Raw genomic sequence first — 10961 nt, 5'->3', positions numbered from 1 at the left:
TCCTGTCACCTAAGTACACTGGGCAGAGATTTCGTTTCACTGTAGAATCAAACATAATTAACATACCTCTGTTTTTGCTGTTTTTGAACCAGTTAAGGAATCAATCATGGTTCAAAGAGCCAGAGCCCTGCTGCTAGGGGGAAAGAGATGAACTGCCCAAGCAGCAATGGGCAGAGGCAGGATGTCTGTCGGGCAGAGGAAGGCACAATGCTTTTATGGATGTTGGAGGGAGTGACCTCAGTGATGGCTACTGACACAGCTGTACCCTATAGCATATACACAGGGACCTGGGCTTTTCCTTCAGCTTTCTCTGTAGTACCGGACAAGGGTCAATTTCTTGCAATTGCAGGTAGGGTCAGACACAGGTGGACCTTGGTCTTTTCTCCATATCAGACATTCCCTTTTCTTGCATTATTGGTATCTTCCCCCGACCATTGCTATAGGTCCAGTAGTGGATTAATGCCCAATGGTGTGTCGCTAAGACATGAGGGGCAACTAGGTCATTTCCTAGCACATTGTACCTCTGGTGCATGCACACACACAGAATAGCAGGGACGGGGGAAGGTCTCAGTGGCAGTAGAGGGATATGGAGAAGGAAGAGGAGGAAAACTATTCTACACCTGCACACAGTAAAGGCAGCAGTTTCTTCCATCTGCCATTGTTAGCCAGATAATATACACCTCCAGCAACTATGGGCGGGGGGGAATTCCAGAGCCTGCATTCCATATGGCTGTCTCTTCTTCAGACGGCCATCTCCACTTCTGCCCTACCCTGCGAGTGGTTACCTTTCCGATTAAGTCCTGGTGTCCATCTTTCATCTCTAACATGGCAGAGTAAGAATGCTGTGAAAGAGAGAGCTCTAGGTTTGAGTTGGAGGAGAGAAGTAGAATTGGAGAGGAGAAGGCAAGAGATCTAGGAGGGTGGAGTAGTGGGTAGCAGGGCCGGCTCCAGGCATCAGCAAAGGAAGCAGGTGCTTGGGACGGCCAATGGAAAGGGGCAGCACGTCCGGGTCTTCCGCAGCAATTCGGCAGCCGGTCCCTCACTCCCTCTTGCCGAAGAATGAAGCGGCGCGGTAGAGCTGCCACCAAAGTGCCGCCAATCATGGCTTTATCTTTTTTTTTTTTTTTTTGCCTTCGCCGCTTGGGGCGGCAAAAAAGCTGGAGCCAGCCCTGGTGGGTAGGAATAACTGGAAGGAAAGAAAAGTTTGTTGAGGAGACCCAGCCAAGAGGGACCCCAAAGTACTCGTGGGCCCCATTTAGACACCATTGCACAGAGACTTGAATAGAAAGAGAAGGGAGGCTTGTGACTGAAGCTACTACTTGGATCCCTACTTTCCCAGCTTTTGAGCCATCAGCCAAAACCCAATAAGAGAAGCACAATGCTGACTTATTCCTGCTACTAGCATATGCAGTCAGCAGGGAACTATTCAGAAAAAGATCACATCTTGCACATGACATACAGCATGGTATTAGTGGCAACCGGAGTCAGGTGCTGCTAATGTTGCTGTCTGATGAGTCAATGAGCAATGAGTGCTTGTTACTTTGACTTTTGTTAGTGTACGTAATGAGACCTATTAAGTCATCAAGCCCTTCTCCCTACAGAATGGTTCCCCAAACTATATCTGCTAATTTTAAGAGGCCTATGCAAAGTGTGTATGTGTGTCTACTGCAGCCCTTGGGAGCTGTTCCTCACTCTAATACATTATGCCTCACTATCAAGAAGTTTTGGGATGACAGTCAGCCCAAGTGTTCCATTTTCCTAAATTCAGCCTGTTATTCTTTATTCCACTTCATTCTCCCACCCTGCTTTTCCACTCTACCACCACCTCACCACTTCTTGAGGCTCCTTTTCTCCACAGGATACACGTAAAGTTCCATTGCCTTTCACGGGGGTTATTCATATCCTGAAGTTTGAGAATCAGGTCTGTGGCAGGGCCTGGGATCTCTGACTACACTGCCTTCCCCTTGCTTCTACAGACAGTCAACTCAACGTACAAACCAAATAGGGTAGCTGTTAGTTTCTTCCTCAGAGCTCATTGCCCTGGCTTCTGCTGAGCACATACATATGTCCTTTCCTCTGCTGAGAGGCACGAAACTTCCTTTTAAGACCTTGAGCCTAATTATGCTCAGCTACACCTAATAGTCTCCCAGATGGCAGTGTCTGCCTGAGCTGACACTGAACCTTGCCTGAGAACGACTACCCCTCCCCACCGCAAAAAAGCCAAAGTGGCTCCACAGGACCTGACCTAAAGGGTATCACTTAAGTGGAGTGGGGTGCAGTGAAGCGGCAGTGTCCCCACCAGGGGGCATTAAAGGATCTGTGTGCCCTGTCATTGGGCCTTTGGTGTTATACACTTTCCATAGGGTGACCAGATGTCCTGATTTTATAGGAACAGTCCCGATTTTTGGGTCTTTTTCTTATATAGACTCCTATTACCCCCATGCCCTGACCCGATTTTTCACACTTGCTGTCTGGTCACTCTAGCTTTCCAATATGTTTTTTTTTATGTTGTCCCCCCACCCACCTCAGTCTTCTTGCCAAATTAGAGAGATTTAGCTCTTCTAACCCTGTCATCATAAATTTCCTCCCAGGCCTTGGTTGGTTTTATTGTTTTTCTCTGAATTCCCTTCAGTCTGTTAATCTGTCTCCGCTAATGGGATATCCAGCATTGATCTTGGTAGGGCAGTGTGTCCCCACTCTTCATCAGCTGACAGCCTTATCCCCTCGAGAAGGTGGAAGTGTCACATTTCCATTCCATTGTTCATTTCAGAAAGCCAGCAGAACAGAACTGATGGCTACCTGCACCTTTTGAAGGCTCCCCCAGGAGCTGGAAGATACATGCCACCCAAGGGATTGCAACTTCAGGCTTTCCTCCCCTGCCTCACTGGGCCAGCTTAAATAGCTTTATGTCAAGAAGGTAATGGAAGCGTGAAATGTCACATCTTTATTTAAGATGCCTCTTTTTCCAGCTGCATGACATTGGCAAGCATAAGAACACTGCACATCAGCAGAAAAGAAAGTGGAAATCACTGGGGGCACATGCCGGTGACTGCGGACCAGACTATACTTCTTAATGAAAGTACAAGGCCAGCTTTGCTGTTTTAAGGGGCTAAATCCTGCAGAACTTTCTCAATTCTTGGCCCTTGCTCAGGCAAAACTCCCAGTAAGGCCATTAGGGAAATTTGCCTGAATAAAAATGGAGATCTTCAAGATCTGGCCAAAGACGATTCAAATGTTCATTCTGGAATTAAGCCTGGTTTCTTCATTTTAGTTAACATGCACAATAAAAAGCATTTGAAGAGAACGCTACTTGAGAATAAACTAACTTGAACTACTGCAAGCGGTCCCTTTGGATCCTTCTGTAATATATTTTTCTTTTCTATATATACAGTGCCTATGAAACAACCTGGAGGCTGAACTCCATTTAAGCAAAGTACAGTGATGATAACGCTAAGTGAAGCCACTCTAGCCTTCCCACTCCTCAGACTGCTTGGCTGATGTATTGCAACCCTTACTTTGAGGACCCACCTCTGTGTGAGAAAGCAGCTCAATCCCTATGCCCTTTCATTGCCTTTCTGTTGTGGCTGCCAGCAAAGGTGTGATTTAGTGCTAGTTTCAGTATTCATTAGCGGAACTGCTCTCCACTAGCAGCTGTACATTGCATGTTGCATTCTCTGTATTTCTAATGCTTTCTAGGTGTCAGCTTGGAAACAACGAACTGCAACCAAGGGTTTCAGGATTGAGATCTGTGATGCCCAGGGGCGGCTCCAGGCCCCAGCACGCCAAGCGCGTGCTTGGGGCGGCATGCTGCGGGGGGCACTCTGCTGGTTGCCGGGAGGGCGGCACGCAGGCAGCCTTCGGCAGCATGCCTGTGGAGGGTCCGCTGGTCCTGCGGCTCCAGTGGACCTCCCACTGGACCAGCGGACCCTCCGCAGGCACACCTGCGGGAGGTCCACCGGAGCCGTGGGACCAGCGACCGGCAGAGGGCCCCCAGCGGCATGCCACCGTGCTTGGGGCGGCGAAATGTCTAGAGCCACCCCTGGTGATGCCAAACAGCCATGGAAGAGGCAACAATGCCAACATCTGATGGAATTGAGCGGGTGACCTAAAGGTGAAAGATGATCCCATCTGAGCCATTCATTCAGTTGACCTCACTCCTTACATCTAACTGGGTACTTTACACATAGAACTTTGCTTATTTCAGTTCATTCAGTCCCTAAACATTTTGGGAGTGACCCTAGAAATATGAATTTGCTTTGTTGGATGTGATGCTATGATGCATTAGGAGGAGTGTCATATCTAAGTCATTGGAGGTAATTGCCCCATTCTACTCAGCACTGGTGAGGCCTCAGCTGGAGTACTGTGTCCAATTCTGGGTGCCACACTTTAGGAAACATGTGGACAAATTTGAGAGAGCCCAGAGGAAAGCAAGAAAAATGATAAAAGGGTTAGAAAACCTGACCTATGAGGAAAGGTTAAAAATCTGGGCCTGTTTAGTCTTGAGAAAAGAAGACTGAAGGGAGACCTGATAAGAGTCTTCAAATATGTTAAGGGCTGTTGTAAGAAAGATGGTGATCAATTGTTCTCCATGTCCACTGAAGGCAATCTGCAGCAAGGGAGATTTAGGTTAGATATTAGGAAAAACTTTCTAACTGCATGGGAAGTTAAAATCTGGAGTAGGTTTAAAAAGGAGATTGTGGAATCCCCATCACTGGAAGTTTTTAAGGACAGGTTGGACAAGCATCTGTCAGGGATGGTCTAGGTTTACTTGGTCCTGCCACAGTACAGTGGGGCTAGACTTGATGACTTCTCAAGGTCCTTCCAGCCATATGTTTCTACGACTCTATGCTTTTATAAATATCCTGGCTTGGACATTGTTTGTCTGGAATATTCTAAGAAATTAGTTAGCTACTTGTAATTATGACATGCTATACATTTATAAATGTTATTGAAGCTCATTAGCAAACTTTGAAGTATGCTCAAAATATATAGGAGCAGGGTTAAAATGAGGCAGATGCAACTTCAAATGCTTCATTGCCATACTTAATAGCTGAAGTCCATTAAAAGTGTATTAGTAAAAATATTGGAGATCCCTGAAAATATGCTTTACTCTGTTTTGTTGAAAAGCAAAGGACCAAAGCAATTGTAAACTACATTTACTATACTTAGGTCTACCTGCGTCCCTCAATCTATTAAATAAATAAAGGGGCTAGATTCATCCTTGATGTAATGGGATGACACCAGGGCTAGTTTGATTTTAGGAGACTGAATTTTTAAATCTACAATTCAACTCAATTTTTCATCCATTCTATAGACCAGTTGCAAGTCTGCCTAATCTGCCTACTGTCCACTAAAGTGAGTGTCAAAAAATTCAGCACTAATCTAATTAGGGAAACAATGACAATCCATTTAATTACATTCCGTTAGAGGGAAGTAAATTTCATGGCACATCCCCAGAAGATGCCATATCTAAGTAACTAAAAACACCATTGGCTGGGTCTTCAGCTACACAACCAGTTCTTTGATACCTTCTCCTTCCTTTTCCTTCACCCAGCCCCCCAAAATGCCAAAGTTAGAGATGGGCCCAAGCAAAACCCAAGTTTGGATCCAGACATGGAATTGAATTTCCTCAATGATCTGTTTGTTTTTAGGATTTTGATTGGGCCTAATTCTATCTGAAATCTTTTATTTAACACGAAGAATGTTGCATGGGATTTACCTTTCTTTAAAGAATATGCATTTTCATATCTAAACAGATTGAAACGAGTGTCCCTCGAATGACTAGAAAACCCAGTGCATTATCCTGAAAGCCTTCGCGCTGTGTAATTTTAGTTCTGAATATAAGCTAAAACCTCAAAAATGCAATACCGCTGTATTGTCAGCAGACAACGGAGTGGCAGCACAGATGCTTCTCATTATACTCCTTGGGCTTGATTGTCCCCATGTGTGCACTAAAGTATATATGTGTAGAACACATGAAGAAAGGTAGACCTGAAAGAAGCCATGTACTGAGTGTGGTGTTGTACCTCATAAATGTATAATAAAGGTGGTGAAATAATTATGCAATGCAGAATGTAGATTTGCAGGTCAATGGGCAGGCCCTAAAGCAGGCTGGACTACACACAGATAGAAGGAGACGTGGTAAACAAACAACAGTGGGCCCAAACTTACAACCCTTACTCTCATGAGAAATTATTATTAGAATCTTCCGGGGGAGTAAGGGCTATTAGGGTGTTTAAGGGTTGCAGGATCAGGCCATATGGTACCAAGTAGTCATGGCAGAGACAAATAGCACCACACAGTGGTCAGCAGGGAGAAGTGGAAAAGCAGAACCTGAACCATAGCATGGAAAGTGAAAGCAAGGAAGGAGAAATAGCAATGTCAAATAACAGAAGGTAAACGTTTGCAAGCTTTGACGAATGCAACGAAGATGACAGTCTGGCCAAAGTACCTCCTAGCTCCTTCATGGAATAGGCTCTCTGTAACGGTCAGCTTTAGACCTGATAACTCCTTTACCTCCACTGACAAGAGGAATGATGCCGCTGCGTCTACTGGACCTGTCCCAAGTAATGTTCAATAACATATAAAAATACTGTGACTGGTCTAAATTAGCATTCCCAACCTTGCTACCGGTGGTGGAACTGCACTGCTGCTAATGCAAAGCTGAGAGAATTCTCCAGGGCCAGCACACGTGATGTGAAAGTTTGCACTTTTTCTAGCAGTTTTTTATGTGAAGTCTTCATAGCATAAAAAAATAATTTGTACACTTGTAGTAGATCTCCAGTTTAGCTGGGAAAAGGACTAGCACTTAAATTCCTCTATCAGTGCTTATGAGCTCTGATTGACTGGATGCAGAGAGAATCCTGGGGGACTACATCATTCAGTGCAATTAAAATACTCTCATTTCATATGTTTGTGACAGCGATGAAGATGGTTCTGTTGGCACAGGAGTCATTATTTTCAGTTTTCTCAGTTGATCTACATGCACTATGACAAGCTCACTATGCATATATCAGCTGTATCCAGGTTAAGAATCTGTGGAACCCATTTTTACACATAGCCTAGATGATCTGCATCTACAATTTCTGGAAGTACTAATGCCTCCATATTTTTTGCATGGAATTCACTTGGACTCCTGGCATTCTAGTTGTCTCAGTTCTCCCGTACCCCTTTTTTCTTGATAACACGTCCTGTGGATTCATCTACTGTAGATGGTATATTTGTTTTCCAGTAAGAGTGCTGATGCACTGCTAATAGCAATGGTTTAATTGCTAGCATAGAGATGGCTCAAGTGTTTTACCACTGTATCATCAGAGTCTGATTTTCATTACATGTCAGTAAATATGCCTGAGCCTTCTCTACACTGGCACTCACATGGTACAGCTGCACCTTTGCTGGAAATCAGGAATAACATATTCTTAGCTAGATAAGGCCCCGTGTGTGCAGCTGCAGTGCACAGCTGTGAGGCTCACCCTGTGCACAAGACTGAGAGGCAGCATGGGCACCCATTTTGAGCACTTTGCAGAGCAGGGCAAGTACGCTGATGCTTTCTCTTCTTACTGTGAACTGCAGAGCACAGGGGATATGTTGTCTTACATAGAAAGTGCTGGCTGACTCCACCCACACAGAGCTCTTTGTTTCAGAAGAAAGCAAGAGAAAGGGTATGTCTACACTGGAAAGTTTCTGCACCACAAGTTATACCACTTTTATTAAAAAGCTGGAATTAAACTGCTGTTGCGTGTCCACACTGTGCTCCTTGTGATGGTGGCGCACATCCACATTAGCAGCTCTTGCAACAGCAAAGACAGCAGTGCATTGTGGTAGCTATCCCATTGTGGTAGCTACTGGCCACAGGGTGCTTTGGGAATGGTTTGCAATGCCTCATGGGGCAGGTACAGGGTCACATTATGCAGGTTTCCCAGTCCCGTTGTTCCATGGGAATCCTACTACATTGCCTGCTGCTTTTCAACTGAAGTGTGTATGTGTGGGGAGTGTATGTGTGTGTATGGAGGGGAGGGACAGAGAATGTGTCAGCATGCTGTCTTGTAAGTTCAGATAGCAGCAGGAAGCAACCAGTCCTGAGGCAGAGGGAGGGGGGAACCCCGACATCAGCCCCAACCCCCCCTCACTCTCTCTCACACACACACACACACCTGCCTTTGTGTTCAGTAGTACGAGCATTCCACATTAATGGTTTGCTTTGTGTCTGGAGCAGATCAGCACAGCACACAACAGCTGTCAGAAATGGTGCTTTGAAAGGGGAGGGGCGCATGTCTCCAGGACAGCCGAGTTCAAAACAATGAGCAGAGCGGTCACTGGAGGCATTGTGGGACAGCTCTGGAGGCCAATTACAGCGCAGAAAGCAATCAAGTGTTTACACTGGCAATAGAGCACTGGAGCCTCTGCGCAAATCCCTTACGACTCTCATTGAGGTGTTTTTTTGCAGGGCTGCAACTGAAGAGTTTCTGCGCACAAAGTGTCCTAGCAGTATGTACACGTCTGCAGTTTGAGTGCAAAAAGCTGCTTTACTGCACAGAAACTTGCCAGTGTAGACAAACCCTAAATCTGTTGTGACATTGCACCCTATATGAATTTATGAAAATATGCTAATAAGTGTGAATATAACGTAATTGGAATATGCTTCATGCAAAAGGTCTCTTGTAAGGTATCATTACAAAGCTTATAATCTACTGAGTGTGGTCATACTATTTGTATGAATGTATCATTCTTGTATCTGAAACTAGAAATATGAAATATAACTCGGAGGGCCTATTGTAATTATGCAAAGTGTGGACCATTAATGGTGGTTTGGAATCTTGATGGCTCCCATTAACCAGGACAATTGACTTTAGATGGCTCTGTTTTACCTGTAAGTCTTCCTGTATCCATGTGTGCTGACAAGTGGGTAATAAAGTCTTACAGTGACGTGATCATGTCACCTGAACTGGAATCCACCTTTAACCTGGTGCTTTTCCATTTAGAAGGAGGGATGGGAACCCAGAGAAGGACAAAGGATTCCCACCTTATGCAAAAATATATATAAGTGGGTGGAACAGAACAAAGGGGTGGCAGTCATGAGAAATCCCCTAGCTACCAACTGAGCTGAACAAGGGCTGTACCAGGGAAAGGATTGTGCCCAGACTAGGAAGGTGTCCAGTCTGTGATAGAAGCTTATTGAAATATCTGAGGGTGAGGTTTTACCTGTATTCTGTTTTCTTACTGTACTAGGCTTAGACTTGTGAGTTTTGTTGTATTTTGCTTGTTAATTCACTTTCTTCTGTCTGTTATTACTTGGAACCACTTAAATCCTACTTTTTGTATTTAATAAAATCACTTCTTTCTTATTAAATTAACCCAGAGTATGCATTAATACCTGGGGGGCAAACAGCTGGCCATCTCTCTCGATCAGTGTTATAGAGGGTGAACAAAACAGATTGATTTGGGGTTTGGACCCCCTTGGGAGCTGGGCATCTGAGTGTTAGAGACAGGAACACTTCTTAAGCTGTTCTCAGTTAAGCCTGCAGCTGTTGGGGGATGTGGTTCAGACCTGGGTCTGGGTTTGCAGCAGACAAGCATGTCTGGCTCAAACAAGGCAGGGTTCTGGGAAGCTGACAGGGAAAATGGGCTCAGAAGTAATCTCAGCACATCAGGTGGCAGTGCCAAGGGGTTTTCTGTGATCCAACCTGTCACATCTGTGTCCCTCGCTACATCTAGTTCTGCCTGTTGAGTGAGGCAGAAATTCCCTTTAACAGACTATGCTTTGCAGCCTTCTCTCTGACCCTCTGCCTTCTTTACATATGCCCAATATTTGACTTGAAGATCGCATCTCCCTGCAACTCAATTTGTGCATTTGTAAAATGGCTATAATATTAATATCAACCTACCCGGCAAGGGTGCTGGGGAGGCTTATTTAGTTACATGTTTGTAAAAGTAAATTGAAAGCCTCAGATGAAAGGTGCCAAACGTAATTGTAAAGTATTATAATGATGGTGATTTGGCATCTAGAGTTGAAATTCTGACAGGGATGGCTGTAATTTTGAGGAGGAATTTTTAGGGGACCTGTATCTGCTGCAGCAAGAGGAAATTATGCCTGACCCCTCCCACCCAGAAAGACCATTGTGAAGAAAGATGTTTGTGCATGATTTGCAGGACCTCTGTGCTATGATGCCAACCCAGGGCAGTTTTTACTAACAAGGCATTTAGTCACAGAATACCTTTACAGGGAAGCAAACCTCCAGAGCACCTGCAAATTTGCTTTGCGTAGCATAGTTTTCATTATCTCCATAAATAACAGCTACAATGTAAGATGAAGGCCAAATGTGAGAGACTTCTCAGTGAAAATGTCAGCTCTGGGTATGAGACATACATTGTTCTTTAGCCTGTCTCCCCCCATGCTGTGAACTGCTGAGAAGGCGGGGGGGGGGGGGAGGGCACTGTAAACTGAACAGTTTTTAACTAGATTGCTCAGATGGCTGGTAATGGGCCAGCATGCCTTTCACCTCTTGTTTGCTGACTTGACTGCAGCTTAGAATGGTGGTGACCAAAAGCTGTAGCCATCTTCTGTCTGTTAGGGGGCCTAGGTGAAAGAAGTCTGGTGCTGTCACCCTTCTTCCCCATGGACAAGCACCCACCTCGTGACAGGGAGGTCATAGGGTTCAGTAGCTAGAGCATGTGAATGGGGGACAAGGGAGCTGGGATTGTAAGCCCAGCCCTCGAGCTAACTGGCTCTGTGATCTTGGACAAGTCACTTAGGTTTTCTGTGCTTGAATCTCCCCATCTGCTCCATGGGGCAAGTAATACACACCCCATCTAGCTCACAGGAGTTTAAACCAATAGGAGTGCATTGCAGCATTAAGCTCTAGCCCCTCTTTGGAGGAGGGGTGCAGCCATGCCAGTGGGAGATCCAAGCACAATGCCTGCTAGAACTCAGGGGGACATCTGTGCCTGGATAGCACTGTTGG

The sequence above is a fragment of the Mauremys mutica genome, chromosome 3, assembly GCF_020497125.1.
Source record: "Mauremys mutica isolate MM-2020 ecotype Southern chromosome 3, ASM2049712v1, whole genome shotgun sequence".
Lineage (NCBI taxonomy): Eukaryota > Metazoa > Chordata > Testudines > Geoemydidae > Mauremys > Mauremys mutica.
The sequence above is the reverse complement of the archived record's forward strand: the minus strand, read 5'-3'. Positions refer to the sequence as shown.